This window comes from Sus scrofa, chromosome 5, assembly GCF_054392235.1.
Source record: "Sus scrofa isolate SSC_HxYL_T2T_F1_AM1 chromosome 5, Sscrofa_HxYL_maternal_Yorkshire_Landrace_v2.0, whole genome shotgun sequence".
NCBI classification, from domain to species: domain Eukaryota; kingdom Metazoa; phylum Chordata; class Mammalia; order Artiodactyla; family Suidae; genus Sus; species Sus scrofa.
In genome coordinates, this window is record NC_139387.1 from 68,093,874 (window position 1) to 68,114,945 (window position 21,072).

Below are 21,072 nucleotides of genomic sequence, written 5' to 3' on the forward strand. Positions count from 1 at the left end.
CTGCCCAAATTCAAAAGGTCTTTTAACACTAGTCTCACATATAATGATACAATGTAGTAAAAGACGCTGGATATGAATTCAACATAGTCACAATAATAATAATGACAACAACGATGACTAGTTATTGAGTGCATGTTATGTGACAAACAGTTCTGAGCTCTTATGTGTAATGTGTTTTGAGGGCAATACTGTAAATAGTAACATTTGGAAAAACTAAAAGATGGGGAAATTTAAAACTTTAAAAGTATACAAGTAGCTGGTAATTGATTTGGTATTTGAAACCAGTGTGGATTTTGTGCTTTTAACAGCTATGGTTCCCCAGGCATTGAATCTTTCTTTGCTACATACTAAAAAGGGTGAATCTCAGTTAATCTTTGGACATAGTTTTCTCAACTTGAAATTATAATGATTCTTTCAGACTTGTGGAGAGAATTTGGTGACATAATTTATAAGCTTTTTGGAAAATGCAAAATGATGTCCATTTATACAGAGTTGCCTATGGTAAATATTCACTTTTTATTCAGTTCAGTGTTTCCCTGATTTATGAATTGATCAGAGGTTGCTGAATACAAATATTCTTTCAGTATGGGTATTGTTAAGATGTGTTTTACTGGCAGTTGAGCCAATAAGAAATAGCTTGAAATAAGGAAAACAATTAATTGGTGTAACTAACAGAATGGGCAAATGTAACAAACTTCACCTCACAACACATCTTTGAAAGTGAACTTAAAAATAAGGAATAGGGAGTTCCTGTTGTGACTCAGTGGTTAATGAACCTGACTAGGATCCATGAAGATGCAGGTTCGATCCCTGGCCTTACTCAGTGGGTTCAGGATGCAGCGTTGCTGTGAGCTGTGGTGAAGGGCAGAGACACGGCTCGGATCTGGCGTTGCTGTGGCTGTAGCGTAGGCCTGCAGCTGTAGCTCCAATTAGACCCCCAGCCTGAGAACTTCCATATGCTGTGGGTGGGACTAAATCCTTAGCCATACTAGAAAAAAGAAAGAATGTCATTAGGGAAACAGAATGGTTTATGATATGTCTAAAAGATGGAAATCTGACAGAATTGCACTGAGGAAGGGAATTTGGCACCAGATATAATGGCTGATAGAGGCGAGATTAGTACTGAAGCCTCTTCTAACTCATAATTAATGAAAATGACATGGAATAGGGAGCCAAGAACCGTGATTAGGATGATTGCTAAGAGATGGAATGTAAAGCAGTCAAGCAGGTTGGCCGTGCTTCCACCCCTCCTACATAAACACACACACACACACACACACACACACACACACACACCCCACACACACACAGCCAAGCAGTAAACAGTTCAGCATCTGCTTCCAGACTGGAGAAGCAGTATGAATAACTGGGTCAAAGAGGCAATACAGTCTTCCAGGTGGCTGGCAACACCCAAACGAATGGAAAAATCCTAATAGGAACTACTGGAAGATTCTGTGCTAGTAAATTCCAACCCTCTTCACTGTAACAGTGGAGGCAGGCAAGAATAAATTTAAAATGTGTCCGCAGTAAGGAAAAGAGGAATTCTCAAATGCAAATAGAAGCCTCCAATCAAGACTAACAAAACACACAGGGAAAAAAACTATTTCATTAAAGAGAGGAACCAGGAGTTCCTCTTGTGGCTCAGAGGGTTAAGAATGTGACTAGTATCCATGAGGATGAGAGTTTGATCCCTGACCTCTCTCCATGGGTTAAGGATTCAGCACTGCTGCAAGCTGCAGCATGGGTCGAAGACGGCTAGGATCTGGTGTTTGCTGTGGCTGTGGTGTAGGCCGGTGGCAATGGCTCTAATTCAGCTCCTAGACTGGGATCTTCCATGTGCCGCAGGTGTGCCCCTAAATTAAAAAAAAATGGAGGGGACCAAATAGCACAGCAATAAGAAAAAAAAAATCAACAAATAAAAGGCACAGATACTGAAAAAAAGGCAAGGAAAGAGTCGATAACCATAGGTGATATACTTGCCTTTGCTGAAATTCAAGAGACGTTAAGTGACAGTTTTCAAGTTAAACAATTTCACCAGGTAAAAGATTATTAAAGGACTTAATGCCCGGCAAATGATAAGGACAATGTAAATCTCATCCTTTTAAACAGCAGTGACCAATAGGAAATGCAAGATTAAAAAACTGTTTACAAGGAGTTCCCATCGTGGCTCACTGGAAACAAATCTGATCAGTATCCATGAGGACACAGGTTTGATCCCTGGCTTCGCTCAGTGGGTTAAGGATCTGGCGCTGCCGTGAGATGTGGCGTAGGTTGCAGATGTGCTCAGATCTGGCGTTGCTATGGCTGTGGTGTAGGCCAGTGGCTACAGCTCCGATTCAACCCCTAGCCTGGGAACCTCCACATGCCGCAGGTTCGGCCATTAAAAAAAAAAGACAAAAATGAATAAATAAAAATAAAAAAACTGTTTACAAAAAGTGTATAGAACTGTAAAAGGAAAACATAAATGTTACTGAAGGATATACTAAAGATGTAATAAAAGAAATGAAAAATTATGTTTAAAAATGAGAATAAATAATGTATTAAGTCTCACTGAATTCTTCTATAGATTCAGTGAAACCTCAGTCCCAATCATTACAGAATTGTTCTGTGAAATTTACAAATTAATTTAAAATGTGTCTGATAAGTTGAATGATCATTGTGCATACAAGAACAACCATCCTTGTTCAAAGAACTAAGAATTCTAGTATTACATGGAAAAAACCTTTTCCAGTGCATTGTTGAGCTAGCAAAAATCCTAGGAACCACTCAGAGAGTTAACAAAATAAAGTGAAAGCAATACATGGAGGGAAATAAAGCCAGAAATGTGTGTCTGCCCTAAGGGGATCTGTCCAACCAGGAGGATCTTGAACTTCCTTTTTTCAAACCCATGAGAAAAAAAGGACTGACAAAAAACCAAGTACTCAATCAAGCTCACTAGTGAAAAATTAGTCAAGTTGGAGATGAATTGGTAACTAACCAGGACCTACTGTAGAGCACAAGGAACTATATTCAATATTTTGTAACAACCTATAAGGGAAAAGAATCTGAAGAAATAGATTTGTACATATGTGTGTATAATTGAATCACTGTACACCAAAACTAACACAACTATGCTTCAAAAAAAAATTGGAGACTAATTAATAGAAACCAACCCCTCCACACATACATCTACCTGAAAACAAGAGAACTATACTCTCATTGCAAGGGTGAATTGTGAACAAACAAATTAAGAAACAAACAAAACAAAAAAACACCCCTCCTCAGAAAAAGGAACAATAGCTTTATTACAGGTTTCAACCTTGGAAATGAGGGGAGAGAGGGAAAATTATCTCTACTGAGAATTCTTAATCACAAACCAGCCTTCAAATACGTTTGTTACATTTAGTCCTCAAAACCTCAGCCTAAGAATTTGTTTTATACTGATACCATCAGTTGCCTCTCAGAAGTAAAAAAAGAGAACCGCTATGGAAGAAAAGAAACTTGAACACAGATGACAGAGAATACCCATCGATGAATTGCTCAGAACTGGAAGTTGTGGGAGAAATCACACACACACACACACACACACACACACGCACACGCACACGCACATGCACACACCATGCATGTATGTGTACAAATGAGGAACTGGATTGCCACAAAGAAAAACCAATGGAAACAAAAGGTAATAATCTGCGACTTCTTAGTCTTGTTTTGTTTTGTTTCTGCTTGCTTGGAAAGATGGAAACATGATAGAAAAGGGAAATAAAAGCAGGGACACCCACAATGAATCAAGAAATACAGATTGATTGTGTATACATTGGGAATTCAAGTGCTTTTCATAATACAATTAAGATATCTTTGTTTTCAAAGAGATCAGAGTTGAGCTAAAGAAATAGTAATGCACATGTTAAAATAGGCTGTAAATTAGTGATATGAGCCCCAAAAGATTAGCATGAGCCACTGTGTCCTGCAAGGATCCTGCAAGACTCAGAAGTAGAATTTGAATTGTACCTAGAAGAAATATGATCTATACAGTCTCAGAGAAGTGGAGGGATATTTCAAGAAGTCGCAGGAATACACAAAGGTGAACAGGGACAGGCTCTTGAACTATCTCTAGATGAATACTTCTACAGAAAAGAATGACAGGAAAATGCTTCTAAAGGAAGAAAATTGGCAGCACCCAGAAAATAGACTAGAAGAGAGCAGGAACACATGTAAATACAGTGCTATAAGGCAAGCTAACTAACTGATCTATTAAGGACTGCCTAGAAAATAAGCAAATATTGAAAAAATAACCATTAGCTAATTGTAAAATCAAGACTCTATAATCCAACTTTGGGAATGCCAAGTATGGTCAGTTCAAGTTTAGGTTCCACATTCTCTTCCTAGATTTACCACTGACCAGACTTCAAATTTAAAGTTATTTGGGATTCAGCTTTAATATTTGAAAGTTACGAGGGTGTCCAGGGAGGAGGGGAGATTAATGAACAATCTCGTTCCTGCTCCAGCTCTACCTTTCACTTTACAACCCGTAAAGGAATGGTGATTGTAGTCTTTCCTCCAAAACTCAGAAGAGGGCGCTCACATTGACAACTGAGTTTTACTGAAAAACATAATCCCTCAGACTGAGTTTCATTACCCAAGAAACCCACAGGGTGGCAATAACACTGAGTTAAAAGTAAGTTCACAGTGGAATTCTAAGAAACAGGCTTCCTCAGTGGCTAATGTTTACACATTTCTCTTCCTCCGCCTTTATGATGTCACCGAGGCCAGAGAGGCTGGGAGAACAAAGGCTGTACACAGAGCGGGAGGATGATGACGACTCTCATGGGAGTCTCGACTATGATCTACACGCTTTGCAATCCTCCCAGGCGTGCAAAAGTCTTTTACCTCCCCCATCCTCATTTTACATAAACTTGGAAAGAGAAATCAAGTAAATTATCTAAGGTAGCAGAGATAGTAAGTGATCCAGCCAGAACTCAAAATTTTTTGTCTCTGGTTAAAATCCAGGGTTGGCTCACCATACTTGCTAGAGGTGCAGAAGAAAACCCATTTGATTGAACAAATGACCTTCCTTCCTAACCCCCCTTCAGGGATACAGAAATGAGACGTTTACTCTTTTCTTTATAACTGAAGAGACACTTAAACGATTTGATTCAGCTTAAGCATTGGACAAGACAAATAACTTTCCCAGACACTGTTAAATGATGTTTTGATTGCTATAGCAACTTCATTTCTTTTTCTTTTTTTGCCACTCAGTAATGTTTTCCTTTTTTAAATTTTTTAAAAGTTTTATTGAAGTATACTTGACTTACAAGGTTGTGATCATTTTTGCTGTACAACAAAGTGATCCAGTTATACGTGTACACACATCCATTCTTTTTCAGATTCTTTTCCCATGTAGACTCTGGGGATTTCGATTTTAAGATTTGCGTCACTCCTATTTTTTTTCCTGCTGCTTCAATAAAGCAGGAACACCCCCACCCTCCACCCATTGGCTGTAATCTTCATCAAGACACTTTGAGTTAGAAATAAAAGAATTTCTTTCAAACTTGGTTAAAGGGGGGGAAAAGATGATTTTTCTATGGAATAAAGATGAATTTCAAAGAATCCAAAGACAAGATGTTTCTTTAAGTGATACAGAAGATTAGAATCAGGAACCAGAAAGCCACTAGGAATTATGGCATTTGCTCATATTCATTTTTTCTCTCCACATTCTCAAGCCCATTTATTTTCTTGGCATGTCTGGGCTATTGCGTCTTTCTAATAAGTGGCTTTCTCTGCTTCTCTAGACCCCATGGCTCCTGAATTCACACACCCTCAGCTCCGCAGGCTAGCAGAGACTGGTCCACCTCTTTGAAACCAGATTCCTCACCTGTGGGAAAAAGAATCCAACTTGGTAGGACAATGCGCTAGAGTGACAAGGGTGATAATTGTTTATAGAGGATGTTCTGAGCCAGGCAGCCGCCCTAAAAGATGTATGTTACCACTGGCAAAATAACTTTCTGGGGAATTTGAAAGACTATCAGGATGACATTCTAAACCATTTGGTATTTCCACATTTCCCCCTACGTCAATAGTGATAACCATCAAACTATAATTTGGGACACAGATTTTGATAATTTTTCAGGATATTCAAAGTTAGACTAAAATTAGAAAGTTCTGAATTTACACTTACAATATCTATACCTCAGCCTGCCTGTTTTATTTTTATTTTTTAATTATTAAAGTATAGTTGATTTACAATGTTTCCTCAAGTTCTGTTGTACAGCAAAGTGACACAGTCACACACATTTTCCTGTGCTGTACAGTAGGGTCCCATTGCCCATCCATTCCAGATATAACAGTTTGCATCCAAAAAACCCCCAAAAGGCCATCTATCAGCCTGCACATTTTAAAAACTGTAAACATTAAAGTGGACTTTGATAACAGATCAAATAGAAATAGCCTTAAAATGACAAAAGATGAATTTGGACATACAAAAACACTTTTGACTAAAGAGTCACTGAAATAGGTTGTTGTTGACAACAAACACTTATTTCTGGGAAAAATAATCCTTAAATAATAAAGCCCATCTAGCATGGATATTTAATATCCTGATTAGAATCAAGTCAGTGAAAAAAAAAATTAAGTGACACCCTTAAGTCGTTTTCAACCAACATTTATTCTATTTAGCAAAAGAGAAATGTGAAAGTTACCAATACATTACACATGAAGGCCACCATCAAAAACTGAATTACATACTGTTTATTCTTCATATTAGTGATGGTCAAATTTTAGTTCACTTCAGAATTGCCTGTATGTCTTGTTAAAACAAGGATTGTTGCCTGCCCTCCTCCTCCAGTTTCTGATTCTTTAGATCTGGCTAGGGTCTAATCATTTGTAACTTGAGTTTGCAGAACTTCCCAGAAGGCATTGATGCTGCTGGTTTAGGGATTGCTCTTTGAAACCTTCCACTCCATGCCACTTCCCCGTCCTTCCTCCCTTCCTCCTCCCTGCCTTCCTTCTGCCTGCCTTCCTTTCTTTCTCACTTGTGTGTGTGTGTGTGTGTGTGTGTGTGTGTGTGTGTGTGAACATGCAAGTTTTCTTCCCTTGGCAAATTTCACCAATCCAATGCAGGTGTTGTCACCATAGTCAGCATGTTATAATTTGCTCCTCAGCCCTTCTTCAGTTTTAGCTGAAATCATGTACCCTTTTACCAACCTCTCCTCATTTCCCCATCCCTAGCCCCTGTCAACCACTTTTCTACTCTGTTTTCTCTCATTCCATAGTTTGCCTTTTCAGGTTGTTGGTTTTCTTCACTGTGCAGAAGTTTTTCAGTTTGATGTAGCCCCACCATTTTATGTTTGCATTTGCTTTTGGTGTCAAACCCAAAAAATTATTGCCAAAACTGATGTCAGGGAGTTTTGAGAACTTTAAGAGTTCCTGCTCTCAGTTTAGGACAGAACCATCTCTAAGTAACTTTTTTCTGGGTTCCTAGAGTTATACCAAACACAACCAAACGCACCCAAAACCATAAGCAAACAAACAAACAAAAAAAACCCAGCAAAATACAGACTTACTTCTCAGGGTCCCAGTTTATCCCAGTTGTAGATGTGGAAAATGGTGGTTGGTAGAGTTAAATCTATGGATACATTCATGAATGACATCTTGTATCTTCTCAAAGATGAATGGAAGCTCAAAAGCTATAATCAAGGCTAATATTTTCAAGGTAAAGGATCATGATATAATGGAATCACTACAGATTTTGTTGTCTAGCCATCCAGAAATTAAGGCCTAGGTCTGCCATTTACCAAGTATGGCATCTGGTATGGTTTTCCTAATACCTATTAAAAGAGATGTTGAGAACACTACCAGATAACATGTATTACAATGTCTAGCTTGTAGTAGGCATTCAAAAGTACTAGCCACCATACATTAAAGTCCTATTATGTGCAAGGCACTCAACTAGGTGCATTAGCTTGTTTAACCCCCACAAGAGCCCCTTGAGTTGTCATCATCATCATAACCACCAGCATTCCCACTTTGCAAACAAGAAAACAGAGTCCCAAATCTCTAGGCAAAAAGTCAAAGACACACACCGAAGAGTTTGAGGCCAAATGTTTGCCTTTCTAAAATGATGAGTTTTCTAATCCCCGTTATCATTTTCCTCCCAAGGTCCCTGGCTGCAGTTATGGAATCAGAGGTTCTTATTCCAGAAAGACTTCCTCATTTAGTAGATTTCCCATACCTTGCCCTTAGCATTCCCATTCCTCTCTCTCTGTAATGTTCACTACTTTTATATCTTAATTCATCAAGACCTTGATGGCAGAGTTAATTAGAAAAACTAGGATGTGAGGAAAATTTATTTTTCATAATCAAGTCTCCATCTTTTTCCTACATTGCTTGAGTAATTCTTTAGTTTTTCTGCTATTAGACTCTGCTCCCAGGGGTAGGGGTGGGAGTGGGCTTGGGAATCTGACTCTGAACTTCTACAACATAGTTGCTCATCCTCTCTGACTATTCAGTACAAAAGAATCTGTTTTATAGCATAAACTAGTCTGTATTATATTGTCATTGTTACAAATGATAAAAATGACTTTAGAGGGTATTTTTATCCCTCTCCTATCTCCTTTCATGAGGAAATAGATATCTGCCCAAATTAGCTGCCACCTCTCCCAGGCAAATATTATCGATTTGTCAAGGTATCACTCAAATGCCATTTCCTTATGATTCTTCACCTTATTCCAAAATTTTTCTTACCCTCCTAAAAGAGTCCTTTTTCTGCCATTTTTTATACTCAAACTTCTGTATCAAATACTACTTATTTTTTCTTATCCCCTACTAGATTGTGATTTTTCTTGAAAGTGAACATTACCTACTCGTTATTCTTTTGGTGCTGACACTCTGCTGGTGCTCAGAGACTCTGTGGAAGACTAGCAACCAGATTTCCAGAGGCTGACAATCTAGTGATTCCAGAAGATGCGTGGAGAAGGTAGAGAAGGCTTCACAGAGAAAGGAAAGTTTGAACACAGTCTTGAAGGAACAGTGTAGGAGAAAGGGTATTCCAGGTAGATAAAATAGCCTATGAAGATGCATGGAGATGGGACATCACATGAATAAAAAGGTTTCTAGATGTACCTCCAAGGTCAGATCTGACCTGGGAATGCCCCCACGACTCGCTTATCCAACCACTCTAGATATCACTAATCCCTCAACATCCTCCTCTGCACTGAGCTCAGAGGAGCCCTTACCCCAGAGTCCTTCTCAACAAGTCATTACCAACCAACCGCAGCTTGCAGGACCATGCAACTTTTGCCAAAACCACCCTAAGTGAAATATACTAATTTCTATTTGGTAGAATTTTAGTTTAGTGGGACAGCTATTTTACAGTAGGAGAAGGTTTTAGTTTGAATAACTCAAAGTAGTTCTCATTGGTGACAGACAGCCTTGGGTCTCCATGTCAAGTAAGCGTAAAGAGATTGTAGTTAGTGTTGCTGAAGATGGACCAGGGGCTGGGAGGTGGAGGAAGAGTGATTAAAGGAAAAAGCAAAGGGTGTGAGGAGTCAAACTCTGAGAATTCCTTTACATTTCTCCTTCTTATCATTGAGGTGAGAAACGGAGAGATAGGTAAGCACCTGAAACAAACTTCCTGGGGCTATTTGATCATCTACCTTTTGGAAGCTGTTTTGATTCTTGGCTTCCTTATGTATTTAATTTGGCTTAGGTACGCCGTACATCGCTTCAGGAATTCTGTCCCCAAATAATACTGTCACTGTGTTCACATATAACATTGCATGAAGCTCTTTGTTGCCTCTGGTTAGCAGGTCTTCAAAACACCCCTTCCCTCCACCCTTTACATTCAAAGATTGTTCTGTTGTGTGGAGCGGAGACACTGTGTCATTATTAACTTAGTTTTAAGAGGCACTCCTAAGGTATCGAAGTCTTTTACACTCTTCTACAAGATACTCCTCAGAGCAATACTGAGAAACAGGTCTCATTGTCACGGCTTCTTACAGAATGGAAAAAGAGACCTCAGTTTTCAGGTTATTTTCTGAAGGATTGATAATCAGTAACAGAGTCTTTCTTATAATTAGGATCTAGACTCTCTTGCCTTTTGGTCATGAGCATTGTAATTGACCAGCAGGAATTAATAAAATCATGTTATTTTTTTAGTGACCTTCGAGTGTTATTAAATCTCCACAATACATTAGTTGTTACACAGATTATAAACTCATATATATTTTAAGATGGTTAAGTTACACTACATGTCAAATGTATAATAGCCCATATATATTATCTAGAGTGTGTTGTATATCTTAATTGGGGTGCTTAGATGTGGTAAGATATTCACACCAGTCTCTTTCTCATTCTCATTTTGATCCCTTCCTCCCCCTCCCCACCATAAACATCACAATCAATTACAAAGTTGCCATGTGGTCTGCTTCCAGGCTTTCTAATTCTTGGTGCACCTCAGAGACATGTTCCATCTCCTCTTTGAGGCCTAGTTCTGTGGTTTTTCTATAGCAGTTGATAGATGAATAAATTTTTAAACTTTGGTTTGTAATGACAGAAAAATGTATTTAAATATATGGTATATGTGCATATAAAATATTGCAAATGTATATAAAATTATTTTAACTTTTTTTAGTAGTTACAAACATTCAGAAAAGTTGCAACTCTAAGAATAGTGCAAAAATAATCTGTATACCTTTTACTCAGATTCACTTATTAACATTTTACCGCAATTGCGTCAATATCCTCTCTTTTGCCTGAATCGTTTGATGGTAAGTTACATAAATTATAGCCTTTTACCCATAAACTTTTCAGTGTGTATTTCCTAAGAACTGTGATAATCTCTTACATAACCACAGTACAGTTATCAACTTCAGGTCATCTAACATTGATGTAATACTTTAATCTACTGTGTGAATTCCAATAGTGTGAATTAAGCCAATGAATTCTTTATAGCATTTTTTTTTTGGTGGGGGGGCTCTTCTAGCACACAGATCCCACCTGGTACTGTGTTTTGGTGTCATGGCTCTTTAGCCTCCTTCAATCAGTAACATTTTCATAGCTTTTCTTTGTCTTTTATAACACTGGCATTTTTGAAGACTATAGCCCCCCCCTTCTTTTTAATAAAAGATTCCTCATTTGGGTTTGTCTAATATTTCCTCATCATTAGATTCAGTTGTGCCTCTGCAGTTTGAACACGATCTAGGTGATGTCATCCCTCTCAGGATACGTCTTACCCAGTTCTATAGTTTTAAAGTTCCAGAAACTTGTATTACAGAGTACTTGTCTGAGTCTTTCCCATGATCCTCTCTGAAGATGCAACGTTTTTGCAAAAGTATCAATGTAAGATAGTAACTCTCTATAAATGACCAAAAGACTTATGGCCATGGTTCAAAATCTGATAAGAATTCACTTGGGGAGTTCCTATTGTGGCACAGTGGAAACAAACCCAACTAATATCCATGGGGACGCAGGTTTGATCTCTGGCCTCTCTCAGTGGGTTAAGGATCTGGCATCACTGTGAGCTGTGGTGTAAGTCACAGATGTGGCTCGGATCTGGTGTTGCCATGGCTGTGGTGTAGGCCAGCAGCTGTAGCTTTCATTCAACCCCTAGCCTGGAAACTTCCATATGCTGCAAGTGCAGCCCTAAAAACCAAAAAAAAAAAAAAAAAAAAAAAAGAGAGAGAGAGCGAGAGAAAGTTCACTTGATAAAGAAATAATTAGACAATAAAGTTTTGATAAATTTCTATGAACTTCAGTTTCTAGAGTACTTATATCAGTAACTTATAACCATACACATATAACCTAAGAAGGTTTATTATCACTTCCTATTTGACAATGCTTTCCTCATAATTTAATATGCCAAATAAACCTAATTAGTTTAACGTCTTCTTTACAAGATGAGGGACAAATCCTTTGAGAATTTCCAGGGCCCCTCTGGGAAATCTCAAAGTTAGTTTGAGGTCAAAAAGATTCCATTTAGATTTGATTTGGGAAGTTGCAAAAAATGTCAAAAGGTTTGAACACTTGATTAAATAGGACCACAGGTCATTATGAAAAAATGCTTAATTATGACTATGGGAGATTGTAAAGGCAATATTTGAACACTTGATTAAATAGGACCACAGGTCATTATGAAAAAATGCTTAATTACGACTATGGGAGATTGTAAAGGCAATACAGAAGGTTACATTGTTGTGAACAAAATTTAGCTTTTTTAGTATGGAGAAGATTCCAAGATAATCAAAGATATAATAAAAACAATATGAAGCAGAGGAAATGATTTTGGTAAGATACACAATTTCTTACTTTCCAGGTAGATTACCCAAAAGGTAACAACAACAACAAAACCTCGAAAACAAATATAAAAGCTTTCACAGTCTCCTATCAAATTCAGACCAATCGTCTGATAAAACTGTCTTTTTAACAGAAACAAAACCATCTTCTAATTTCGTGCCAGTGTACCTTTGATATTAAGGCTCATTCTTTAAAAACATCATTCCAATCATAGCCAGATTGACCACACATAAAATTCATTTCCAAGATTCCTTTTCTACAAATCTTCTACAAGTTATTTGTATCCACTCAGGTTTTGTCCTATATTTTTCCTTTCTCATTCGGCAACAGCAAATTATTCTACTTCTGAACAAAATTACTTTCTCTTAACAAAAGTATATTCTTCATAACTTAATCCAAAAACATATTCTACTTTCCTTACCTATTTTCTATACATAGTTATTTTCTTCCACTCATTACTTCTAGCATTTTTCAATATATTGATTAGGATCCTTAACCCTTAGAAACTATAATTTCTAATGAAAACTGAGAAGTAAGCAATAATGGACTGGTTGTTACATGAACATTCTGTCCCCTAGCAAATTTATAAATATTTTTTAATAATTTCTAGAAGTCCACACTTTCTCAGTAAACTTTTCAGTGTGACAGAAGGCATGTTTACCATTAGACTCAAACATCTTTAATCACTTTGTAATAAGCATCCAAAAATAGTCAAACTTTATTCAGTAATTAACATTTCAGTTTTTTATTTTATTTGGAAATGGTCTCGATATTCCTTAACTATCCTTTATTTAATTAACTTAGTATAGTTTTTTTCAAGTTTTCAAGGTCTCAAGCTAACAAAAAGATTTTGGAATCTATTTTTAAACAATTATGCTTGATTACTCATGAAAATTTCACAAGACATCAAACCATCTTCTTAAGTTATTTTTCTTGCTTACGAATTCTGTAACAGTGATAACACGAGCTTAATTTGAATTTTAGTAAACATAGGTAGAACAAAAGTTATATGTTTGCATTATATTTAATGTTTATAGCTCTGAAGATATGTCTATTTTAACTAAACCAACAGAACTTAGAGTAGTTTTTATTTACTGAAGAGTAACATATCATTTGAACTTGAAAAACATTTGGGTTGGTTTCTATAGTTCTAAGAGAATGCTTGATTTGTGTAAGCATTTACTTTTCTTCAAGCTAATTAAATAGAGCTCTTTTACAAATTAATTTTGGCAATACCCTTTACAGATAGAAAAATTACACATCTAACTACATGTATTTAGACATACGTAAATATACAGACACAAAGAGAGATATTATGGCTTTTATTTTAAAATTTTAGTCATGAGACAGATACTTTTCTTTTTCTTCTTATAAGGATTATCTCCCTGCAGTTTGCATTTCAAAAAGATGACTCTAGATTCCTAGAGAAGACAGGGTCAAAAATGTACACCTCGAAGGCACAGAGAAAAGATATAAGTTATTTCACCAAGAAGTTTTGTTTCCAAGGTCCTGATCTTTTACAATATCTGCAAGCCTTTTGAAATAAATAGGAAAGCTTGAGGGATTATTAAAAAGAATTGGTGGGCTTTGAGTTGCTTCTAGTGCTGCATTTCTGTTATTGTAAAGCAAAATAGTTATTTCTTCTTCCTCGAAGAAGTGAGTTGCAATATCTAGGAACTGACCCCACCATTCAACTTGTTTCCTTATACCAGGGAGAAGATTTCCAATAGAGATGGAAATCAAAAGAATTCTAGATTTGGAGCTGCATGTTTTTGGACTGTTTTAGTAAATCCTTCCACAGTAGCTTCAGGATGTTTTCTTTCCTTCTGAATACATTGTGTCATTTTAGCTTAGGAAAGAAGGCCTTAAAAAAAAAAGTTTCTATCAAGCTCTGAATATTAGCTTCCAGTTTGGTCATCATCTAAATCATTTAAAAAATTCTTTCAAATATCTTATTATCCGGTTTAACCTGGATAAACAGAAAATATTTCTAGTTGTACTGTATTCCTTAAATTTTGTTTCCTCTTCCTGTTAAATCAAAGGCCTACCTATAAAGTGACTCAAAACCCAAACCAATAAATGTTTTATAGCTTAACGGTGGACCCAAGAAGAGTCCTCCAAGAAGGTTCAAAAGATACCCCTCCTATTTCCAGAACCACTCTCAAAGGTAATGAAAAGGAAAAGGCCTAGACATTTCCCATGAGACCTGGCAACAGTCAGTGGGGAGGCCACCGCAAACAGAGTTCAAACCACATTTCTGTCCAGCCATACTCTTGGGCCCCATCCCCGACGGTCGAGCGAGCTGCTCAGACAAGAACTGACAACCTGTGTGCCCTAATGGGAGGAAAGCCAGGTGAAGTTCTCAGGACATAAAGCAGGACAAACAAGAGAGCAATAGCAGTCCCTGAGAGGGAAAGAATTGATAACCAAGAGGTACTCTAAGACGAAATTCACAAGAGCCTGAGTTTGGGAGAGATGGGACAATGTGAGATTTTCACTTCTCTCTCCACCAGGCACTTCTGACAGAGATCCTGGAAGCTAAGTTTGGGAAGGATTCTTGGCTTTTGTCAGTCTTTGCCAGTTTTCCCAGGATCCCATCTGCAGGCGCCGGAGTGAGTAGGATGTTCAGACAGGTCCCATCTGGATGAGCAGAAACTGTAGGGGAAGAAAAATAATTTTCCCTCTGCCCTTCTGAGTTCTTGGCTGAGACGCCTTTTCCTCCAGGGCACCTCATAAATGGATAAGCTTATCTAGGTTCAGAGTTTTCCATTATGACCACTGTATTTCAATATTATCTTTCAGAAATTTAACCTTTTTGTTCAAACACAACTTCTGGGCTTTTTTTTTTTTTTTTTTTTTGTCTTTTGAGGGCCATACCTGTGGCATATGGAAATTACCAGGGTAGGAGTCCAATCGGAGCTGTTGCCGCCGGTCTACACCAGAGCCACAGCAACACTAGATCTGAGCTGCATCTACGACCTACACCACAGCTCATGGCAACACCGAATCTTTAACCCACTGAGCAAGGCCAGGGATCAAACCTGAAACCTCATGGTTCCTAGTCAGATTTGTTTCCGCTGATCCACAACAGGAACTCCAGGCCCATAATTTTTATACACAGAATTAGCCAGCGTCCCAGATGCAGGAGTCTCAGATTCTTTGGGCTTGAAGGAACTCTTTTTCTCTTTTTTTTTTTTTTAACTCTTAAACAAATTTTTTTGTTAAATTAGCCTGAGACCGCATACTGGATCCAGTCTGGTTTAAGTCTGTCCCAGTTTGACCCCAGATCCAGTGTGATTTAAGATGGATGCAGTCCAACTCCAGATCCAGTCAGATGAAAGAAATACTCAGAGTCCAAAAGCTGTTAATACAGAAGTTGCAGAGCTCACATGTTTCTCCACAGCCTCCAGATATGGTGAAAAAGCAGTGAGCACAGGGGCTCAGGGGGTGCCCCTGCCTGCTTATGCTCTTTTCCCCCCAGGCTATTCTGGGAGGTGAAGGGTCTCCTTTGGAGCCCACAAGTGACAGAAGACTGTTAAAATCTATACTGAGGCATATTAAAAAAAAAGAGTTTATTTGATGAAAAATTGATTCAAATTGGACTGTGCTAAACCAGAAATGCTCAGGAGCTCTCCACGGACAGGAGCTGGGGAAAGACTTACAGAAAAGACTCAGAAACAAAGCAATTGACTGGCTATGGCTTTAGGGTTTGCATTATTTGGGAAAGCCTAGTTGGCTGTTTGCAATTGGTTGTGCTTAGGTTTTAATTTCTTAACCATGAGGAGTTAACAGGCTGAGGTTTTTGTTTGCTTACCTCCTTCATTACTAAGGCATTAACACCACTTCAATCTAACCGTCTCTGTGTTTAATTAATTTAACAGGGGCTTAAGGCAGAAACATATGGTCTATTGGTGGGAAGTAATGTGAGTTGCTTACTTAAGTCAAATCTTTGGCCAATACTCTTCATTCTTAGAGACACTACTTGTCATCCTTGGAGGCACCTCTTGGGGCCAGGTCTCCTGCTCACATCCACCCATGTTTGGGGGAAGAGTGAGAAGGTGGGCTATTGCTCCCTACCCTTTATCCAGCCTTGACCTTCACCCATTACCTGCTGAGGGGTTAGACTACCTCCCTCCTTTTCCAAATTCCAGTTTATTTATTATTTCTGAAAAACTATTCCGTAAATAAAGCACAAAAACTTCTCCAGTGAAATTACCTGCTAAACAACTAATAACCCGTGTTCTGAGCAGACTCTGAAAGCTAATTGTATTTGAAACATGGGCACATAAAGTAGATCATTAGAGGGTTAAGGGGCTGTGAGTCAAGAAAAAGAGGTGCCAAGTGAACGTGACCTCTACTGAGATGAGAGTGGATCCACTGGTGTTCCCTTGGGAACTTTACTACAAGCACTCATTGTGTGGTCCTTCGTGGAATGTTGATCTTCCTTAAAAACATGATAAAAGGAAGGTGACTGTATATCCTAACTCTTAGGCAAATAACCCATAAGTGTCCCTTCTGATGAGGAGGAGGATAGACAAACATTTAACAAAAACTTTACATGTGATGGGTATTATTCTAATATTGGTAAACTTTATCTCATTAGGTATCACAATAACCTTATAAAAGAAATACTGCTATTATCCTCAATGTACAAATAAGGAACCTGAATTGAAGAGATGTGAATTTTCTCAAGGTTACACAGCTCATAAAGTTGAAACTCTAGAAAACAGGGCTTCAGACCTCCATTTTTTTTTTTTTTTCTTTTTAGAGCCACACCTGCGGCATGTGGAGGTTCCCAGGCTAGGGGTCTAACTGGAGCTACAGCTGCCGGCCTACACCACGGCTACAGCAACACAGGATCCAAGCGGCATCTGCAGCCTACACCACAGCTCACAGCAATGTCAGATCCTTGACCCACTGACCAGGGATCAAACCCACAACATCACGGTTCCTAGGCAGATTCATTTCCACTGTGCCATGATGGGAACTCTTCCATTTTTTTTTTTACTTGAAGTGTAATTGACTTACAATGTTATATTAATTTCAGGTGTATGACAGTGTTTTAATATTTTTATAGATTATGCATCATACAAAGTTATTATAATATTGACTATATTCCCTGTACTGTACATCACATAAAAATATGTGACACTTCATAAATTTGTGTGTCATCCTTGTGCAGGGGCCATGCTAATCTTCTCTGTATCGCTCCAATTTTAGTATATAGGCTGCCAAAGTGAGCACCAGACCGCCACTCTTTTTTTTTTTTGGTCCACGCCCATGTATGCAGATGTTCTAGCGCCAGAGATCGAACCTATACCACAGCAGTGACCCAAGCCCCAGCAGTGACCCAAGTCCCAGCAGTGACCCAAGCCCCAGCAGTGACAACAGTGGATCCTTTAACTGCTAGTCCACCAGAGAACTCCCAGACCACCACTCTTAACACCAAAGATGCTGGTCAGTGTTAGTCTCACCATGAGGTCCAGTCTTTTTCAAGTGGGTTCCTCTGGCCATCATATTGATGGCAGGTCAAGGTTGATGACAATTTGGTAGGAACACCAGGTTTCACTCATCACAGAAGATGGTTCTCAGGGAGAACTGGAGAGAGATATCCAGTTAGTTACCTACAACTTTGAAAAGTGTCTGGCTGACATTCAGAGATTGTAACTGTCCTGTTAGCTCCCCATTTACTGTCTACATGGTTTGGGCTAATCAGCTGAAAAAGGACCCATCTTCCTGATCTCTGCCTCCCTGTTGTGCTGCTTCTTCATCTCCCCTTTCACCAGGTTCCCTGTTTGGGAGAAGTTTGTAGAGGGGTTGAGTTCAGTCAGGTTATGCTTTGTGCAGGGAAAAGGCTCATCTTTGCTCCTGCCCACACCTGTGCTAAGTGAGTCATTTCCTCTCTTCCCCAGGCTCTCAGGGAAGGTTCCTTGGTAATAAAGTCTCTACCCTTACTAGGAATGTAGTCAGTTCTCTCTCACTTTCTGGCAACCCTTAGGATGTTTAACTACCATATTCTCTGGATTTAAGCCCCTGGAACCAGCCCTCCAGTGGCTCCAACCACAGCCACTGAAACATTTAATTGAGAGCAGTAGTGGCTCTTGGGACATTCCTAGATCGTGTTCTTTTTCTCAGTGCCCTGCCTTCTCAATATTAGCTGTATCCAAGACAGAACTGTCTTTTCTCTTGAGGTGGAAATTGCATCTCCTAAAAACATTCTCTGTGTCTGGCAGTCATTTCTATCACAAGAGAAATGGTCTTTTCCTAGCTCTATCATCCATTCCAACACTTAACATGCCTCTGGTGGCATGTCCAAGTTTGGAGAATAATTTTCACCTTGTATTCTGGATTCTGACAATATTCTTCCTCCATCTCCAAGAAGTGGCTTAATTTTTAACAATTCATTCAAAAATGAGTGTCTTATACCCATCCCCCACTAAAAAGTGTTCTGGAAACATTTGTTGAGTAGGGTTGCATTTACCCTAATTTCCTTCATCTACTTCTGGACAATCTTGTATGTAAAATTGTGTATTAATTTTTAAATTCTGCCTCATCGTAGCCCACGGGACACAAATCCCTAGCAACTTTTTTTTTTTTTTTGGCCACATCCATGGTATGCAGAAGTTCCTAGGCCAGGGATCAAACCTGCACCACATGGAGTTCCCATTGTGGCTCAGAGGTAATGAACCCAACTAGGATCCATGAGGATGCAGGTTCAATTCCTGACCTCACTCAGTGGGTTAAGGATCCAGCATTGCCATGAGCTGTGGTATAGGTTGCAGACGTGGCTCAGATCCCATGTTGCTGTGGCTGTGGTAGGCCAGCAGCTGTAGCTTTGATTCAGCACCTAGCCTGGGAATCCATATGCCATGGGTGTGCCCCTAAAAAGCAAAAAAACAAACAAACAAACAAAAAAAACACCACCACAGCAGTGGCCAGAGCTACAGCAGTGACAATGCCAGGTCCTTAACCCACTGAGCCACCAGGGATGCCACAGGAACTTCAGAGAGTGTACACCCAACTCTACACAAAAGTCATAACCAGGTTGATCCTATTTGCATTGGACAGAGTCCTTTCCTGGGATGTGGTAATTTCAGCACTAAAAATCTCAAAATGATTTGGTTTCAGTGCTAGGAGTTGTTATCTGCCCATGGCTCTGATATGGACCACACTAGTAATTTTGGTAATTCCAGAAGGAAAAAAAAAGGCATATTATATAAGGGTTATAAATCCACATACTCTGGTGTCAAAAAATAAAGACACGTAATGCATTAGTCAGGGTCCTGGCAAGAAAAAGATGGCATGATCAAAGGTAATTAACTGAGGAGGATTTAACAAAGAAGCTACTTAAAATGCATAGATATGTTGAAAAGAAATCAAATAGGAATGGTACAGTACCCACTTTTCTCCCCCACCCCTACCGCAGGATAACAAAAAGGAAGCTTCCAAAGATCTTAAGTTTGAGAGGCAAGGAGAAGAAATGGTTACCAGAACGCAACCCAGAGAGATTAACTATAAGAAAGGGCCACCAGATAGGCTCTGCTGTCTCCAGTAAAGGGACCCAGTCAACCCATAGGGAGGGAGCCTTGGAAATAAATACCCCAATTCATTCTCTCCCTTTCTTTGATTTCCTGCTGGTGCCGCCCAATGGCTGGACACAACTGGAATGCAGAGGTCAAAGAAGTCTGCCGAATCCACCCAGAAAGGTTAGCCCTCTGGAGCACAGAGCAGGGCAGAGAAAGGTGGGGAATAGCTCTACAGACAAAAATATTCAGCCTATATTATTTTCTTTAACTTAAAAACAATCTTTTTTGGAGAACCTATGCAATCAATGTGGGAAAAGGAAATTCAAATTCAAAGAAATTAAATCATTCATGGGTTTTGTCTCCCCTTCCCACCCATGACCATCCAACCCAAGACCTTTATTACAGAGAGCAAAGTGTATTCCCACTTGCTGCTGAGCTGGGCATTGTCCAAACTTGCAAGCACATCCAAGTCTAGTGGTCCTGAGGCTCTGTGCCAAAGCATCCATGGGAGCCTTTACCAGAGTCAAGAATGCCAAGGAACATGACGACATGTTCACACCATGAAGACATCCTCCCAGGATAAAGTCCCTACCAGGGGTGGGGGTCGGGGGGGCAGCTAGGGGGAACAGGTTGCAGTTACCCACAGCAACCTACCCTCTCTTCCTCAGGCGTGAGAATCTTCTTGTCTTGGCTTCTGCTTTTGCCTATCTTCTTACAAAGACACAAGCTCTTCTCTGGTTCCATTCAAAACACTCTAGAATATTGTCTTTAGTCAGTTTGGATTTTCATGAGAGAAAAAGAGCTCTTGGGTTAGCTTCTGTCTTCAGTCCTGGAGACTACTTAACCACCAAAATCTTGGCTTTCTTTTTGGAATAAGGCAAAAAAAAAAAAAAAAAAAAAAAAAAAAAAAAAAAAAAAAAACCAACAAAAAAAAAAACCCCACAGAAACAAACCCAGCTATTCAGAATTCTCCCTGATTCTTCTATTGCAACATAAGTAAATGCAACTTAATTTGCATCAATCAAATTGGAAATTTAAATGGTGTTGGGGTACTATAACAGAGGGGAAATCGAGATTAACCCAAGCATGAAAGACAGAAACAAGAAAATATACATTTAAAAAGAAAACCAGAGTATAAAAAGACAGAAAAAGTCATAGCCTCATCTTTTTATTTCACTCCTATATACCCATTCCTCTTCCTCACTTTGCTTCCATGTGTCTAAGCCTTTGAGTTTGATAAAAATGGAGCGGTGTGGGCAGATAAATGTACCAA

The 21,072-nt window shown here is 38.9% G+C and overlaps 1 non-coding gene across 1 annotated transcript; it reads right to left on the reverse strand.

Moving 5' to 3' along the window:
- Window positions 1-17,410: 17,410 nt before the first annotated feature.
- On the reverse strand, window positions 17,411-17,517 carry LOC146403421 (U6 spliceosomal RNA). The gene has a single exon (XR_014804717.1). It is a non-coding gene; the product is annotated as a U6 spliceosomal RNA (small nuclear RNA).
- Between the last annotated feature and the right edge of the window lie 3,555 nt (window positions 17,518-21,072).